Below are 20,172 nucleotides of genomic sequence, written 5' to 3' on the forward strand. Positions count from 1 at the left end.
TAACGGGTCTCGCTCCTCCCTCTAACTTCCACCTCGAGGAGGTCCCACAACACCCCAATGAACAAACAGACAACCAAGATTAAAATTTAACAATTTTATTTATTTAAAAGTTTGGGGAAAGGGGAGGGGAAACTTTAAAACTACTAATGACTCGAACTATTTGTCCACAGATACGGATTCCAGTCCTCGATAACACTCCTCTTCAGCCCTTCCTCGACACACTCCACTTCAGCCCTTAATTTCCAGCCGACTCCACTCCAGGTAAGTTTAAAGCAAGAGCTAGGCAGTTGACGTGCAGGGACTTTCTGGCTCTGGGGGGGGTGGACTTCAAGACCCAAGGCTGAGCTGTTAGCGTGCAGGGGTTCTAGCTCCCAGGTAAGTACAGATTTCAATACACAGGTGGGTATTCACAGGGCTGAGCTGTTAGCGTGCAGGGGTTCTAGCTCTCAGGTAAGTACAAAAATCAATACACAGGTGAGTATTCACAGGGCTGGGCTGTTAGCGTGCAGGGGTTCTAGCTCTCAGGTAAGTACTCACAGGTATTCACAGGGCTAGCAGGGGTTCGCTCTCAGGTAAGTAGAGAGTCCAATACACAGGTGGGTATTCACAGGGCTGGGCTGTTAGCGTGCAGGGGTTCTAGCTCTCGGTAAGTACAGAGTTCAATACACAGGTGAGTATTCACAGGGCTGGGCTGTTAGTGTGCAGGGGTTCTAGCTCACAGGTAAGTACAGAATTCAATACACAGGTGGGTATTCACAGGGCTGGGCTGTTAGCGTGCAGGGGTTCTAGCTCTCAGGTAAGTAGAGAGTCCAATACGCAGGTGGGTATTCGCAGGGCTGGGCTGTTAGTGTGCAGGGGTTCTAGCTCCCAGGTAAGTACAGAGTTCAATACACAGGTGGGTATTCGCAGGGCTGGGCTGTTAGCGTGCAGGGGTTCTAGCTCCCAGGTAAGTACAGATTTCAATACACAGGTGGGTATTCGCTGGGCTGTTAGCGTGCAGGGGTTCTAACTCTCAGGTAAGTACAGTGTTCAATACACAGGTGGGTATTCACAGGGCTGGGCTGTTAGCGTGCAGGGGTTCTAGCTCTCAGGTAAATAACAGAGTTCAATACACGGGTGGGTATTCACATGGGCTGGACTGTTAACGTACAGGGGTTCTAGCTCACAGGTAAGTACAGAATTCAATACACAGGTGAGCATTCACAGGGCTGGGCTGTTAACTGGCTACTCACCACTGAAGATATTCAGAGGTCGGTATTCCAAGCAGATACGGGTTTGGTCGATGACTGACGGCTGGTGGGCCTTACAGGTGAGACTGCAAACAATACTGGGCTTCCCACCCACCTTGGCAAGGGGGCACACGGGGGAGGATCGGCTGTTGTCCTTCGCTTCCCTCGTCGAAGAGACAGCACAGACAACACGCACAAGGCCGGTGGTTGCTGACAAGGCCAATGACACAACGTCACGTGGATGAAAGGGTAAGGCTTTGATTTAAAAGCTTACAGAGATCGCTGTGTGGGCGACGTCATCCAACCTCCTCCAGAGGCGCCTCCAACACGTCCAAGCTCCAGCTTACTTAAGGTAAAGACTATGGTTGCCACCGATACACTGCTCCTCTCTGTCAGGCCTCTTCCTACGACCGGAGACACAGCCACGGACAAACACCACACTCCACAAAGGCACTACAATTCTTCTCGTGTGTACACTTCAATATAGCAGCACTCACCGCACTCCACACACTCAGTGAAAGAAGATCCGTGGTGTATTCCCGTTTCGGGCTCAGAGTCCTGGCGGGGCGTGTCAGATGGACGAAGGCAGGGGGCAGACCACAGCAGGCGTATATATCGTACACCGGAGTCTCTCCGTCTTTCCCAGCGATCTCCAACGCAAGGCACTACTATCAACACTGAGTAAACACACAAGCACTGAGGATTATTAGATCAACACAAGAGAGGGGGGGGGAATTACCCACTGCTACAGAGAAATATGCAGTCGGAACCCTTTCTTAAAGGCAGTTAGTCTCCCTCCACATCCGTCATCCACAATATACAAGGAATGTTCATAAAGTCTTCACCCACCAGTACACAGTGTTGTCCTCTCCCAATACGAATTCAATAATCTCCTTCATTCAGGGGCCTTCCAAACATAGGATCGCTCCTTCAACTCAATCCACAATAAGATGTAAACACAACATACAAAAGGTTGATCACTTAACTTCCTCCGCACTTCCAATCTCCCCTTCCCTTGGATTCTCGTTGCAGCCCGTAAATCACAACATCCACGCCACACCAGCCACTTCCATATCATGTGGAACAACAGCAGAACAAACTACCCTGCTCCTGTTCATAAACCAGCCCCTTTTATATCTCTGCTTCCTTCCCGACCCTCCAATCGGTATCCGACACGTCCTCTTCCCACACCTGACGTGTATCTTGGATAATTTCCCCGCCTTGGGCCAACCGGAACAGAACTCGTGTTTCACTTAAATTAGTCCGGGCGGAAATATTTCCCACACTTCAGTTCCGCCCGGAAAAGAAAAGTTCCGCTCGGATTAGTCACCCAGTGACACATGAAAAACAGTTTCATGATACATCAGATCCGGTTTACTATGTTGACATACAGCAAGGTGTCTTTGTTACAGCCAAAAACAGTAGAGGCCAAAGAGTGCCAATACATGTACAAAAAAACACCACCTCTCAAATAATTGTCTGCGAAGTACTAGAGTGCAGGGAGTTTATGACTCTGGCCAAACTTAGTGAAAAGCCTGGTGCAGAGTGTGAGCATCTTATCAAAGTTTCTTCTGCTCCAATGTGCATTCTTCCTGAGCCTCTGAAAGAAGAATCTTTAAAGACTATGCAAGAAAAAAAAAGTGAAAGTGAAAAGTGAAAGTGACGTGACATACAGCCAAGTATGGTTACCCATACTTGCTCTGCTTTTAACCCATCCAAAGTCCACACACACAGCAGTGAACACACACACACCGTGAACACACACCCGGAGCAGTGGGCAGCCATTTATGCTGCGGCGCCCAGGGAGCAGTTGAGGGTTCGGTGCCTTGCTCAAGTGCACCTCAGTCGTGGTATTGAGGGTGGAGAGAGCGCTGTACATTCACTCCCCCCACCTACAATTCCTGCCGGCCCGAGACTCGAACTCACAATCCTTGGATTGCAAGTCTGACTCTCTAACCATTAGGCCACGACTTCCCTTGATTTCCACCAACAGAATGTCAGAGTGCCTCGAACACAGTAAGGCAGCATCAGAAGAGGGAATCTGCTCTCTGTTTCCTATTTCTCATGAGAAACATGAAGATTCAGGAAGATTTGTTTATTTTTCAATTTATTCAGGAAGGAAAGAAAGATGGTGCCTCTTTGGCGGACAAGAGTGTCATTTGACAGATTGTTGGGGCACTTGTATTGCCTTTGTAAAGGAACGAAGAAGCAGTACAGATGTCTTCACATCTATATGGCAATGTGGTGGCTTTACCAAGAAAAATAGGACTTAGTAATTGAGTGTTCAAGAGCAGACAGCAACTTGTCAGGGGACCCATCTGAAAATGAAGAAATTGAAGTTGGTGATGTAGGAGAAGGACTGACAAAGCACCAACTGGTTGCAATGACTAATTATCTGTGGCAAAGCAAAAGAATACCAGAAGATTTGCCACAGGAATTAAGGAAGTGAAATCCCAAAAAGGTTTGACCCCACAGAGCAAACATGCCCTTATTGCCCTGGGCCAATCCCACCAGGTCTCACAGAACCAGTTGTTGTCCCAAAGAGAGCATCAGTTTATGACATAGACTCAGTGAAGAAAGGCCTGTACATTAAATTACTAAATGCAAACATTAGTAAATGTGTCAGGAACTCACAGTCACAGCCACCCCAATCATCACCAGTACCTGATCCTAATCACTCCCGATCCCAGTCACCGGAGTACTGATCACCTGCACCTGCACCCAGCAATCACTCACCTGGATAAAGCCTTCATTACGCCAGTACTCTGGCGTCCGGTCTACCATTCACTACACCGAACTGGTGCCCGACCCATCTCCTCTAAACTCGCTCTTTCTCTGCCCTCAGATCCCCATTGACGTTCTCCAGTGATTCTCCATTGCTGTCTCCCCCGTCTCACTCTCCAGAGCTCTGGGCTTCATCCATTCAGTGACTTACCATATCGTTGTCATACTGCATCCTGTAAATAAACTATCTGCTTAACCCTCTGAAGTCGGCTAACGCGGATACGTGTTTTGAGGCAAATTCTTATGATAAGAACTTAAATCACACTTTCAGTTTTGATCGTACTGATAAAAGCAATGCATCAAACAAATCTGTAAAGGGTCTTCTTTTATTTGTATACACACATGATAACAACAAAACTTTGTGCATTTATAAAAGAAAGAAAACAAACACAGTGTGATGTCTGCAGCCTTGGTCTGCGGTGACCTTTATTTAGAAACGCATCATTAAAATGAGCTGTAACTCAGTAAATATTCAACACAGAGACATGAGAGATATATCTATATATAGCTTGATATGTCTACTTTTAAACTAAGCAAGTGCTACCAAAAACAAATATTCTGTGATAAAGTAATCCACATGAAAACAACGCGATGTCCGTCTTTCACGTCTCCCTTCATTATATCTAATGTGACCACACCTACGCGCCGAGCGCGCTATTGTTATTACAATCATCCACGTGAAGCTTGCGGCGGGTAACCGCCCTCATCAGAGCAAACAAAGCAGCGAGACTGTACTTCACATTTTTTAAATGTTACTGTTCGCGCTGAGAGGAATAAGACATAATTCACCTCAATAAGACCGCTGAGAGGAATAAGATTTGGATTACCTCAGAAAGAAGAATGAAGCGGCTTGACACAGCAGAGATAAACATGAGTAAGTCTTTTTTATTATTAATCTATTTGTATTAGTTTTCATATAACTTGTACACATTTTACTAGTTAGACTTTTTCCAGACTATAATTCCTGACTAAATGTATAATCAGGTTAAATATTATGAAGTTTCATTTACATCATCTCAATGTTTCACGATGCCAGGATGTTTTTTTAATTTATTTATTTTTTTATGTTCTATAACATAGACAGCTCTGGTGTAAATATTTTTAATGTTATACCCCGTCATTGGTGTTTGCAATCGTCTGAGGTAAAAAATAAATAAATAAAATTGTATCAAGTAAGCTGTAAATATCACTGACAATAAATGTGCTATGTGGTAATTGTGTTCTTTTTTTCCTATAAATTACAAATAGTATCAGTGACCATCACAATAATGTTAATAATGCAGTTTATTTGCGTAAACAGCATGCTTACTTTTTTATTTTTATATTTTTATATTTCAGATAAATAATAACCTGTTGCAAAGCGAGCCAATGCAAATGAGCAGCCCACTAAGGAACATGGAACACAGCTAAGACCAAGCGAGCCACACACTTCCATCTCTTCAACATCTCTTCAAAAAAGTATGTCCTTCAGAGCACATAAACAATATACATTTTGGAAATGCCAGGTATGTGATGTTCATTATATAGATTTCAACATGACACATGAGCCTGCATTTATTTGATCCAAAATACAGAAAGTTGCATTTGCTAAAGCAGTAATATTGTGGAATATTTTTACTATTTAAAATAACTGCTTACTATTTGAATATATTTTAAAATTTAATTTATTCCTGTGATCAAAGTTAAATTTTCACCATCATTACTCCAGTCTTACTCCCAGTGTAACAATATACACTAAACCATTTAAAAGCTGGGAGTTGGTATATATATATATAAAAACTTTATTTAGCACACAAGTGATGATAAATACAATAATCATGTTAGAAACAATGCTGTTCTTTCAATTAATAAAAAAAAAAATCTCTTCAAAATTAATAATAATAATAATTATAATAATAATAATAAATGTTTTTTTTTGAGTAGCAAATCAGAATATTAGAATGATTTCTGAAAGATTGTGTGACTGGACTAATGATGCTAAAAATTCAGCTTTGAATGTTCCTAATAAACTGTTTAACTGCACTTGCAAGTGAATCTCAAGTTATTTTGTGGGATAATTAAATATATTCTAAATAAACAACAAACATAAAAATATATACATTTAACACTACATAACATTAAATCCTCCAACACATCCCCCACAATCACAAACCTGGCTGAAAGGCTCATTATGCAGCTCATTATGTGGGTCTTTGTCTTCTCAGGTATGAATCACACAAATATTCATGAAAGTTGACGCCTAATCACATATGCCCTTTTGAAACAAAAAGTGTCTTAGAAATTTTAAATTAATCTATTGTTTTCTGTGAGTGAGTAAACAAGATTATTTTCACATCATTTTGAAGCAAAAATTCTAGGATACAAGCTCCAGGTTTGACAGTCTTGTGAACAAATGTTCTCTAGGTGTTTTATGACCTTATTTCAGTGACTTCAAAATTTTAGTTTTTTACTAACCACGCATAAACGTTGTTTTCTCAAAAACACAATCATGTACATACATGATATTTACATATTGTTGTAACCCAGTTTGTACTGAATACAGTGTTTTCAGACTTTAGCCATGTATCTATTTATAAGCAACTGAAAAAAGCACAAAAGTCAGGGGATGTCAAAACTTCTCCAGGCCCCCAAAACTCCCTAGACCTCAGAGGGTTAACTAACCCTCTGTCTGTATCCTGGTTTGTGACTAAATGTGTGATAATGCCACTGTAAATGTATGCTTTTTGTTCTCTTTCTCCTAATAAAGGTGTTACAGTGTGTGTAAAGTACTGCCTGATCTGCAAGACACTTGTCAGGTTTCAGGAGTACACTGCTGGATTTCACAATTTTAACAACATCATTATTTTGACAACTCGTCTATGTGCAATGATGACATCTGCCCTTAAGGTAAGAAAAAATCATTATTAATTGTTATGTGCAGCATCTCAAATTGATTTTATGTTAAAAAAAAATAATGACACTTTTCAAAAACAACAACACCTTTTGAAGACAAACACAGCCACTGGACGGTTTCTATCTATGCTGGAGGACCTTCTTGCAGTAACAATTCACCACAACACCTTAAGGAAAGCCTTTTTTCTTTTCTGGGCAATGATCAGATACATGTATGACTTTTCATGCATTCGCTGTGGCCATGAACCACCTATCTTGATTGCTGACAGCAACTGGAAGGTGGCTTTTGATTTGCCTGGTAAGATATTTATTGAAATTACAGTCCATTAATAATATATACAATAATTTTAATTAATGATAATTCATTTAGCTAAGTTTTTATTACATTATTTTTTCCACTAGTCAATCTCCTGAAGAGACCTTGTAACGAAAGTGTGGAACAGAGTGACCTTAATGTCAGTGTTGCTGAAAGATGGTCGTCATTAGAAACCAACACAAATTAGCTACTTTTCTGTTACGGTAAAATCTATAAATACTAATACAGATTTATGGTTTATGTTATGTTCATATGAATTGTCATATAAATACTACAGAACTGCTTAGATATATGATTTGTCCTTTCTCTCTACATCACCTGCAGAAACAAAGAAGAGAAACCCCTTTTCCAGGGACCTATCTTATTCATCTTTTGCCCTGTGGCTTGGATCCCCCTGCAGGGTTGGACCAATTGTTCCAAAAACAAAGATCCTCAAAAGATTTTCAGTCAGACTATGTGACAAGTCACCTCCTGTAGATTCTCATGCAGTTGAGGACACTGTGTTAAAACTATTTGAATCCAAAAAGGTATTTCTCTTCCAGATGTATTATTTGTATATACACACATTTTATTTAGGCCAAAAAAAAAAATTCTAATTAAATATTTTTTACATAAATTTTTCTAGCCTTCCAAAAATGAGCTGCTGGCAGCATGTACACAGCTTGGTGTGTCTTCTGCTGGCTCTGCCTCAGATATTATCATCATAATGTTATTATAATGATAATAATAATATCATTAATCATTTGGAGGAGGTTCTTCTTTACAAAGACATTTACCCCAAAATGTTCATTAAATTGCAGAAGACTGGAGGTATGGCAACCTCATACAGTTTTTCTATAGAATTTTTTTTTTTAGGTGGTGTTCTTCATTTTGGATGCCCACATGCCATTGTTTATTGTTCCTCACCTCTTTGGTGGCAAGAGTCAGCGAGGGACCACATTGATGCACTTGAGTTTAAAAACTCCACCGACTATGTACATTTCAGATGTAGCTGGACGTGTTGCATGACACGCCAACAACAGATTTCGCCAGGCATTTTTCAGGCCTTTTGATGGCAGACTGTGTGAAGCCACAGCTGAAAATGTGGCCAGGGCTTCATCCAAGGAGCTTGTTGTCCATTTACCCTGGGTTAAAACCATAAAAGAAGGTGGACCTGTCCAGAGTCAAAATAATTGAGGCACAGAAGCACTTGACAAACCTCAACCCATCACAGGAAAATCAGATAGGTTTTCGTTGTACAACCGCTTTCATCAGCATAACCAAAAACAGGAAAAAGAGAAACTGAGAAGCCTTGATCTTGTCCCAGAGCTCACTGTTCTCATCAACTCTTCCATGGCAAAGCATAACTGGGAGCTTGCAAATTCTTGATACTTTCTTTGCCAGTTGAAAGATATTCATTATATGTTTGCACTTCGATTGGTGTTCTATTTGCATAACAGCAGAGTGAACAAAGCATTTATGGACAAAATGCTAAGGTAGACACAAGGGTCAGCTGAATTTGGACTGGAGGGAAGACTGTGCCTCTTCACTACATGTGAGATTGATAGAAATTTTATCTTAATTTGTATGTTAATCTTATAACTACCTTGCATAAATGTTGATCTAAACACTGTGTATTGATACAGATATACTGTAGGCACTCACTCAACATTAAAAAAACCTGACTATATGAAAAAAAAAGAAGAAAAAATTCATCCCATGGGAAGGACAACACTTCAGCACATCAGTTTTCCCCATCTTGAAGGAAAACAAGGTATTTTTCAATTTAAAAAACCATGCCATGTTGGAAATATCATCATAATAATGGTTTTCATTATACATGTCACTTGTAGGACAAGCTTTCTGAACTGTACTCCACTGTACAAAATGATGCTTCTGTCCTTGTGCAAATGAACAACTGTATAATAACAATTAAGGACCTACTGACAATCCTGCACAGTCCATTTCGCCCGGATCAGAAGACATCCGTTGTGACTGATGATGTATGTACACTGTTTTTTGTATGTTAATGTGTTTTGAAGAAAATATGTATTAATGTTTTTATCTATAATAGGCTGTCAACACTAGAGTAGCACAGCTTGCATCTACAACACCCATTGTGAGTTTAAATACCTTTTTAAAATTATTAGATTAGATTAGATTAAAAAATAACTTATGAAGTTATAATTAATTTATAATCAGAATTCATTGTAAATAAATTGCAATTCAAAGTTATAATTCAATTATTAATTTATAATAACTTCCTGACAGGTTGTGATGCTCCCAACATTTATATTTATTTCCTGGTGGAGAGACTGGATCACTCAAAAAAAAAAATATCCCCTCGAAATTAACATGCTTGAAGGTATGCTTTCATGTACACGCAATCATACACGCATAAACCCTGAGACTGGGAACCACTTCATTTTATGGGTTAGTTGTAGCATCAAGATCTTACAAATGTATTTTAACACAAAATAGTTTTTTGGTCTGTTTTATGTACAGTAGGTGGCCATCCAAAACGTTGGTTCTACCGCCGCTCGTACCGCTGCCGCAGCGTCGGCAAAGTGCATTTGCAGCTTTTGACCACTGAGTGGCGCTTTAATCACAAGTTTTCAAACAAGCGCATCAAAGCACATTTTCGCAAATTGACGTCAGCTTTGCCTCACCCAAAGTGTTATATTTGACTGCAGTCGGGGAAAATGAAAGAAAAAATATTTAATATTCACAGATGAAAGTTTAGTCCTTATGAAGATATGTGCGTTTCTTAGAACCGAATTCAAGCAGGATAAATGTCAAGCCTATGAGCCTGTGCTTATATTTTTCTCTACACCATATTTTAGATTAGACACATTTAAATAGTGTGCAGTATTATTTATATAATATGAATTATGTGTTATATTATTAAAAAGAAAATGTGGTGTACTTTACATCGGAGCATTAAAAGTGGTAGCCTATTGTGAGCTAGGCTTGCGTGTTTTATAAATTATTTTCTTTATTTTAGTAAAACGTGAAGCACTGTATAATTTTGCTCCCAATATTTAGGGCTAATTAAAACAAGAAATTAAACCTGCACGATTTAACTAAATCATTGAAACTCTAAAGAATGGATGGAATAATAAAACGTCCTCACTTATCAACAAAGTGCACATGATGTAAAAAAAAAAAGAGCTTCATTAATTGACAACTTCAGTGATTTTAAATGGAGTCTTCTTTACTTGCTTTCATATAATTTAAGTAAAAACAAACGAATAAATAAATAAATAAATAAATTGCAGCCGCATTTAAATGCAGGTTTGTATAATATTCCGTAAAATATCAGTGCAAGATTTTCTCTGCGCATGATGCTGAGTGCACGTGCATTTATTCTTATTTGTCTACATATTTCATCTTCATTACAAATCTTGTTTGGTTTTATTTTGGATAATTGCATGTAAAAAAATGATTTACTTTGTAATAAATAAAATGTGAATTATTATTCATATTCAAGAGTTTGTGCAAAAATTATTAATGCGCATGCATGACAGGGAGGCGCCCTCTCGATCACGTGATTTTTTTCCTAATAATGAAATAACTGAAAATTGTGGCGTCTCACATACATGAAAAATATATCTACAGAAAGCTTGAAATGTCTTTTAAAACGAATCAATTCCCCTAAAACGAAAGCATTATGTAATCTGTGAAGGTTGTATTTCTCTTTAAAGGCGCGTCCATGTGGAGAGAGTCAGCACTGTGAATTTCATCTTGCAGCCGACAAGAAAACATTTGTTTATTAATAAATAATTAAAATGTCTCCTTTTTCATAATTATTAGGTCTTCTTCTGCCTGTGCTTGAGCGCGGAATATATTAAGGCTGGATTATAGTTGTAAATTTAATATAAACTTGCGATTAGTTGAATAATGACAAATGAATGACTAGTAACTAGAAAAATCTTACGTGGGAAGCAGACCTATTAAATACCCTCTAGACATCTCTGTTAAAAAATATTTAGCATTTTATACGCATTTGCATAAATTCTTATTTCAGAACGGTCTGTAATGGAGAGATGCCTTAACACTGATTTTTCCTCAAACACAAAAACGAAAATTGAAATAAAATAAATATTTTATGTTTTGAGAATGATTGGGCTCAACCCTCCCCGCGCGTTTGAGTCACGCTGCCAAGCAGAGTATGAGCAGTGCGGTGTTATTCTGACTGGAGCGAGGAGAGGATCTTTTAAAAGTAGGAGCGTCGTGGTTTTCACTCACTCCGGCACCGCTCCATCACGAGTACAATTCATGCCAACAGCCCATAATATAACTGCATATTTAGCAATAATTCACATGATAAACATATTTAGCTTGATACACATAATCTCTCCGATCAGAAGATTATAATGACGGCAATAGTCGAGCGGGATGTTACAGGCTAGTTATCAAGGAGTTTGTCTTCCTTTTACTGATTATTTTTGGGTTAAAGCATGATTTAAACAGATACAGCACATTCACACGCAATCGCTGTCGCAATAATGCATTCAAACAAATGTAATCTTACAGTAGGATACTTCATCTGTAACTGATTTTGTATGAGCAGAAATCTGTAACAAATGCATCGATCTGTAGATAAAATAACTGACGAAAATGTAAACTGTTATTTTCATCACAAAAAAAAATTGCACAGCAGAAAGCAGCAATTATACCTTTTAATGCTGACAATTTTATTAGTTTGGCGTTTAGTAGGACAAAAAGTTTGCACACAATAGCCTAATCCCCTTTGAAACTCTCCTGTAATTTAATTAATTAATTAATTAATTTTTATTTTATTTTTATAAGCTATTATGAACATAACATTTCAACTTTAGCCATGGAGTGAAGGCGGAGCAGTGTTTCTGGTATCAATGAACCGCGGAGCTTAGTGATTATTAAATGCTCGGAGTGCGGAGGGAAATTGTTGCTGCTCCACTCCGCTCACAGGCCTACTGTACTGCCGAGTGAGAGAGATGTTTCGCCCTATATGAACAAGGCCATCCGGTGTAGACATGGTTAGACAATGTCTGCTATATTTACAAATAATTGATATAAGAAATAAAAATAAATACATAACCTAAACCAGCGGCATAACGAGATGAAAATATAGACTAGAAAATTTATTTAGGCCTACACTTGGTCTGTCCTCCGTCCATGACACAGACTCAATGCGGAGTTGCCAGTTTTAATCTGAACAGCTCTTAACGCCGAGTGGATGGTTAGATGCACGATGGGCTAGTATTAAAAAATAATATATTGTTATATTAAAACTTGTTTTGAACAATTTCTTTGTCATTTGAATAGGAGGCAAAAAAAATCGATTTAAATTGTAAATCGGATTTTTTTGTGAAAAAATTCGGGGATTTTTTTAGGCCATAGGCCTATCACCCAGCCCTAATGCAACAGTTTTTTTTTTTTTTTTTTTTTTTTTGGGGGGGGGGGGGGTTAAGTCAAGGCAACTTCCTCTAAAATTAAGTTATAATAACTAATAAACTTTATTGCGCTATACAGTAGTTAACATTTGAAGTGGATCAAACCTTTCTTTAAAGTTGTCCTAAAACCTGTTCTGCAAGTTTGAAACCCTCATAAGACTGTCCATATGAAAGAGCAAGAAATTCACACCTTTATCTCGACCCCCACACAAGCTAAACCAACAATCCCAAAATAGCTAACTAAATTCGGTCAATTGATAAAGGTTTATTGTCCATGTTTGGTTTGCCAAAATCATTGTTATTTGTGAGCCGTAGGCATTATTTTCCGCAGCCCAAGGCTTTACGAAACCAAATAATAACAAATTATCCTTGATAACTAATCGTTATTTTTTGCCAGCATTGTTTTGTGACCGCTTTGCGGAAGCTTTAAGACCAAGCGAATGTATCTGCTCCCCGCTATTCTAACGCGAGTGACTCGCGCTAACTGCACCCAACATTTGGCAAGGCAGGAAAACATTTAGTCTGCCTGAAGGAAGACGTATTTCATTGTAAGTTAATGCTTTTAAATAGAGAGAGAGAAAAAAAAAACTAGTGTAGGCTATTCTTAAACTTGGAGCTCATTATATTGAAGTACAAATCCAAACACCAGAAGCAACCTACACTCTCAGTGTTCTTTCATTGAAAAGTATGCATTTTATTTATTCACAGGCTATATGGTTGAAATAGTAATATTTTAGTTGAAAACTTTAAGTGCCGTTGTTTAAAAAAATGCATCAAATGTTTCATAGACCTTCAGTTGTCATGCTTTAAAATCCCATGACATTTGTAGTTTCACTGTATTTTCACCTCCTAAATTACTAACCCAAATTCTATAATGGTAAAATTTATTCAGACCGATGGCATTTTTTATGACATTATTTATTTTTATTTTTATTTTAAGAATAGGCTAATTGTAGCCTACATAAATGGATGAATCAAAACAAATAACTTTTTAACTGCAGGCAGATATATTATTGTACATTACAAATATTTGGATCGTCCCTTATTTTATTAAAGGATAAATACTTATTTTCTTCAAGAATAAACATTATAAATAAATAATGAAAAAAGAACCTCTATTAGCCCTTATTTGTAGGTTGTAGGAGATATGCGAGCATTAATAGATTTAAAAAAGAAAAAAGTGCAGGTGCTTGGTTTCAGAAAACGAATAAAGCTCGTAAAAAATGCTATGATGAAAAAGTCATGCTAACTTATTAATTCATAGAAATAATTTAAGCAATTAAAACCTTTTTTATACTAGATTCAACTTGAATTTCAATACTATTAAACTGACTTTAAAATCTTGAGGAGTTTATGAGTTGAAACGGTAAAATGTCACAGTTCATGTTAAATAGCCTAAATGAACTTGTATCTTATATAGTATCCGAAGACTTGATTGCATGTTAGCATAAAACTAAAAATATAATTTGATTTTTTTTTTTTTTAATGAACAATTCCTGTATAAAATGTGACAGCAACCTTTATATCAAACATTTTGAAATCGTCCACAGCTGAGCATCGCAGGAGGCAGATCTGAAGTTATATTTGTTTGTTCACGAAGTGAATGTGATGCACAAAGTCATTTTTAGATGCAATGGAAAAATAAAGCTGGATGAAAACACGCTAAAAAATAAATTACATTTGTGAGAGTTGTAATTTATTACATTCAGAAATAATAACCTAATAATGGCCTAATAATGCTATAGGCTAATGTACCAACAGGCATTTTTAGTTCCCTTCACTTTACAACAAATCCTTTAAATTTAACAAATTTATCAGAACAGAACAAGAATTACAAATATATAATTCTAATGGATACATATAATTGCAGCAGGCTATATAATAATATAGGCTTATAAACAACAACAAAAATAATAATAATTAAAAATAATTTAAAGCGATACATAAGGTTGGGCTTATCTCTCTCATTCGGGACAAATCCAAACATGTTGCCCATTTGACGCTAAACTCTTATTCATTAGGTAAAACAGGCTTTGGATTTCACACGTGTTTCAGTATCTACAAAAAAAAAAATCATAATTAGCAAAATATGCCAAAGTGGACCGCTGCTCGCTCCGCATGGCTCGGTGAACGACTGCTGTTTCCAATGAATATGTGCGCATGAGGCACCAGCCAAAGTCACAATTCACAATTATTGGTCACACAGTAAAGGCATAATTCAAAAATGCAAAGTGTTAGCAGTTTGAAAAATCAAGAATAATAACAGAGTTAATAAGAATTTATTTGTAAATGCTGGACCGTTCTCATTTCGCTCTGCAAATGGAACCTGAAGATTATTATTATTATTTTTTTTAACCAAGAAAGAACCGAAATGAAAACATTTAGCTTTTAATCCGTATATATATATATATATATATATATATATATATGTATATATGCCTATATATGTAATGGACTAAGCATAAGAGCCTTTGTGTAAAGGTCTTTCTTTAAATTTTTAATGAGTAGAATGTAGCCTAAGACTATCCTATTTTTTTTAATGGCTTTTACGGATGTTATAATATATATTATAATGTTATTGTTGTTTTACGTCTTCCTTTCATTTTACAATTACATTCAGTTTGCAATCCGTCCCTTTGCGCCACCTGGCGGTAGTTTCGCGAATGATTTTAACACGCGACTGATTTGGTACGCGCGGCGGTATTACCCATTTTGGTTGTCTACCAACTGTACATGTCTTTTCCTGTTAATATCTTCAAAGGTCTTCTCTGGTCAAAGTCATGAGCTCCGGGGGTGTTTGATTCCAAGGGGCTTTACAAAGACATACCAGAACGCCATATGGAAATACTATGGTAATGTACTTGGCCCCTACCTTTTTAAAATTTCTATGCTGCAGCATACTAGGCATATATATAGCAGACTGGTTATTCAGCCAAAATATATAAAAAATGTTTGTGTACTGTTACCAGCTATGCCATCTATCAGTCATCTGTGACTATTACATAATGTCCAGTATATTTCACATTAATATAAATAAAGGATAGTATCAGTCAACTTTCAACATAAGTGATCAGTCTACTAGAATGCACTTTATTTCATTCACATCAGCAGTGTCTAATCACGTTCTTATTCACAAGTTTGTCTGTGTATCTTTTTCTGTATCAGTCTTGCCTTCAGTAACACATGGAAACTCGCTGATTGGAAAATCTCTTATCCACCCCAGTGGCTTCAGAGCCAGGGAGATGCAAACAACTGTGGCGTGTTTGTATGCACTGTAAGACTAATCATTTTTTTTTTAGGGGTTCAAGCATGAAGTGCTGAAACCCTATTGTAATTGTTAGGATTTTTATTATTATTATTATTATTATTATTAGGGGTTCGAGCACGCGGTGCTGAAACCCTATTGAAATTAAGATTTTTATTATTATTATTATTATTATTATTATTGTTATTATTCTCCCCTAAAACTGATCGTGCAGACCAAACCGTAAGTCCTAGAGACTTGAAACTTGGCCAAATGATATAGCTCAATTTGGGGAGAACCTATCAAAGTCTCAGACTAATTGGCCAATAGGGGGCGCTACAGTGATCAAAAATGTGTTTTTGCTCATAGCTCCTAAACCGCTTGTCGTAGACTCAAAAATTTTACATTTCTGGATTCCTTGGGTCATGGCAAATTTGTAACGGTCACTCTGATCTATGAGGCCTCGTTTTTCCACAAATTTGACGTATGTCCAAAACCTACTTTTGCGAACTAGTCCTAGGTTTTTTGTCCAATCGGGACCAAACTACTGCAGAAGTGTTCTCTGGACAGTGAATATCAATAATTCTCAAAAAAAAAAGTTGAAATTTCGACTGACTGTCACAATGGCACGCCAAAACGTTCGAAAGTCGAGGACCAATTTTACGTAACAGGCTATAACTCGTGAACGAAATGAGACATCTTAACCAAACTCGCTACACATTTGCATTAGCTAAAACTTTGGTCAAATAAAAAAAATTGCACAAATCTGCCACTTGGTGGCGCTATAATACGTAAAAAAAATAAAGTGGCTATAACTACGCAACCGTTGGTCCGATCGATCTGAAAATTGGTTTGCAGCGTCTTTGTCCAAAGTGACACAAGAATCTATAAGGACATTCGCATATCTCAAAAAACATGGCCGCCATTGATCAATGAAGTTTGAGCACCTATTTGACAAGGTTAACAGAGGTCAATCGGAACGAAACTCGGTGGGCATACTAATGGGCTCATTCAGCTAACTTAAACAGTACTGTTTAAAGGTTTAATGGATTCATGCTTAAACATTGTAAAACCACTGTTACAACATTTTAAATCTCATTCAAAGTTTTCCAGTTTTTACAATTTTGCCACATTATGATTAGAGTGAAACCTGAAAATGACATCTAAACTCTACAAAAGAGAAGACTTGCAATAAGTTTTGTGTCACCTATCACTTATTTCAAATATCTATATCTGCAACAAAATGTTGAATTTTGTCCTTTGGTTAGCTTTAAAGGGGTAATTTAGAAAAGGGGAGTGGCCAAACATACCCCAAAGCCTATAAAACCAAAACAAAAAGTCAAAACTTTATGAAACTTTGTGAAAACGTGTGAGATGACTCTTAACAAGTATTCAAAGTTTCAAGGAGATTGGACCATAGGATTGTGCTATAACAGTTAAAAAAGCCTCAAAAACACAAAATTTCAATAGACAATGACCACCATTTGTAGAACATGTTCATACATTCACACAAACACTAGACCTTCATATCATTTGATAGATCTCCTTATTGCGAACAACTTTGCCCCTGGGAGTAATGCTGTCAATAAAATCGTTCATTAAACATTCACAAATATGTTAAAACATACTTTTGCGAACTTGTCCTAGGTTTTTCGCCCGATCGGAACCAAACCACTGCAGTAATATTCTCTGGACTCTCTAGATCAATAATTATCAAAAAAACAAAAAAAATGTTGAATTTTGTCTTTTGGTTAGCTATAAGGGCTTATTTAGAAAAGGGGTGTGGCCACATGTAACCAAAAGCCTATAAAACCTAAACAAAAACTCAAAACTTTAAGAAACTTAGTGTGAACATATGTCAGATGACTCTTTACTAGCATGCAAGGTTTCATGGGGATCAGACTATATGTGGCACTATAACTGTTCATAAGGCTTCAAAAACACAATATTTCTGTTCTTAATGGCTTCAAACTGCTAAAAAAAAAACTCATATATTCACACATACATTAAATTTGCATTCATTCTAAACAAGCATGCACATTTTTAGAGAGACTGGGCAAAAAATAACACTATAATAGTGATAAAGCTTAAAAACACAGTGTTGTATGAGAAATTGCATTCATAACCACTAGATGGCAGCGGAAGACCATTAATGGGCTCATTAAATGAACAAAAACAGTACTTTTCATTTGTTTGCTTGTACACATTTTAAAATCACTGCAATTACAATACATTTAAAATCGCATTGAATCAAAGTTTAGCATTTTGTTCAAATATTAGTTTTTACAATTATGCCAGATTATGATTACAATGAAACCTGTCAATGACATACAAACTTAAAAAGAGAAGACTGTCTCTGTATGTGTGTGTGTGTGTGTAAGCATGCTTAATGTATTAGTTTAACCATTTCATTTCTGTGTGTGTGTATGTGTGAGCCTATTCTCCATTTTAAATGTGTTCTACTGTCAGCCATACATCCAGGTTGGCCTAGACCTTAAAACCATAACACCTTTTAAGCCTTGGTAAATGCTCGAACCCCGGTAATCGCTGCTTGCAGCTATATTTAGGGGCCAAGCACCGAAGGTGCTATTGAAATCGTTGGCGTTCTTCTTCTTCTTCTTCCGCTGAAAATCTATGGCAGCTCAGATCATCTTCAGACGACGCCAGCAATAAGTTATGGAATTCAGGTTGATTCGTCCAATCGTTCTCGAATACCACACAAACAAATTCTACGAAAACCACGTAAAAATGCTTGTGAGGCTATAACTCTGCAACGGTTTGGCGTATTGAGATCAAACTTGGTGGGTGTTATAACAAGCATGACCTGAGACTACCTGCATTGTTTCGACACAGCGCCACCTAGTGGTCAGGAGATATGAAAAATTAATATTTTTGCTTATAACTTCTGAATGGTTTGGCCAAAAATCACAAAACTAGATCACAAAAATTAGATTCGTTGGGTCATGTCGAGTCGACTGATATCCAATTTTCCCATGTCAGCCATTTTGAGCATCGGCCATTTTGAATTATGTTCTAAACTACTGTATTTTACAAACGCATTAGCGAATCGTTACAAGAATAATTACAAAAATCTTCGGCTCCATGCCCTGATGGTACTCAAAAAGTTTGGGGGCAGCGCCACCTTGTGGTCAAAACTTATAATGAAAAATCTAATAAATGCTAATAATTTTTGCTTACATTCGCTTATTGTAATGTAACTGATGTTGCTATATTCCGTGGCTCATACCGACAACATAGATACCAATTTTGCCATAATTGAATGAACTTCCTGTCCGCCATTTTGATTCATGTTGAAAACCTACTTTTTCGAACTCCTAGACCGTTAGGCCGATTTCCCCAAAATTTGGCTCAGATCATCTTCAGACCCCTCTGGCAAAAAGTTATGCATTTCGTGTTGATGGTACTTAAAAAAACTTTCCAAGGTTGGCAGGTCTGCTTCTGTTGTAATTTTGGTGAAAGTAACTCAAAAGTAATACAGGAGTAATGTAACGCATTACAGATCTGAGACAGTAATATTGTAAGGTAAGGAATTACTTTTAAGTGACAGTAACAAGTAATCTATAATGTATTACAATTTGGAAGTAACTTGCACAACACTGATTACAGCACTTATATATCTATAAAAGATTTATTTATAAAAGATAAATGTAGGCTACTAATACATGTTTAGTATGTAAACATTACTAAACACATACCTAACATTAACCAAGATTATTAAATACTATAAATTATGATAATTCACTTTTATTATCCTCCATTTTTATTTCTTTTTTATTTTTAGCTTTCAGTTCACTTATTTTTTGAGGCTGGTTATTTGCCACCTATGGTATCGATTTAGTATCGATACCAAGGTATTACTTTCTGGTATCGTACCGAAGCCAAAATTATGGTATTGAGCCATCCCTAGTTCACAGTGTGTGTGTGTTCACTGCAGTGTGTGTGCACTTTGGATGGGTTAAATGCAGAGCACGAATTCTGAGTATGGGTCACCATACTTGGCTGTATGTCACTTCACTTCACTTCACTTCACTTCTTAAGTTTGGGCCACTTTATCAAGGTGATTCTTGATTCTCTGATGATTGTCATTAGGTTGTGGTTAATTGAGGGTAAATACTGCCATTCTTTGTTCTTCTCTCTCACTTTTCTTGATTTCCTTCATTCTGTATGTATGTGTTGTGCTTAGTTTAGTTGTATGTTACCTGTAGTTTAATTTGTTAAACCCAATATATTCACAGTCAACTGCCCCTGTGTGCTGCTCACAGATCAGAG

The 20,172-nt window shown here is 37.2% G+C and overlaps 2 long non-coding RNA genes across 2 annotated transcripts; one reads left to right on the forward strand and one right to left on the reverse strand.

Moving 5' to 3' along the window:
- Positions 1-651: 651 nt before the first annotated feature.
- On the reverse strand, positions 652-2,060 carry LOC122140481. The gene is made up of 3 exons (XR_006157165.1): positions 1,504-2,060; positions 1,233-1,388; positions 652-1,080 (listed from the first exon to the last, which is right to left on the reverse strand). It is a non-coding gene; the product is annotated as an uncharacterized LOC122140481 (long non-coding RNA).
- A 4,655-nt stretch (positions 2,061-6,715) lies between these two features.
- Positions 6,716-7,920, forward strand: LOC122140489. The gene is made up of 3 exons (XR_006157169.1): positions 6,716-7,203; positions 7,308-7,748; positions 7,847-7,920. It is a non-coding gene; the product is annotated as an uncharacterized LOC122140489 (long non-coding RNA).
- Positions 7,921-20,172: the final 12,252 nt, after the last annotated feature.

The sequence above is a fragment of the Cyprinus carpio genome, chromosome A4, assembly GCF_018340385.1.
Source record: "Cyprinus carpio isolate SPL01 chromosome A4, ASM1834038v1, whole genome shotgun sequence".
NCBI classification, from domain to species: domain Eukaryota; kingdom Metazoa; phylum Chordata; class Actinopteri; order Cypriniformes; family Cyprinidae; genus Cyprinus; species Cyprinus carpio.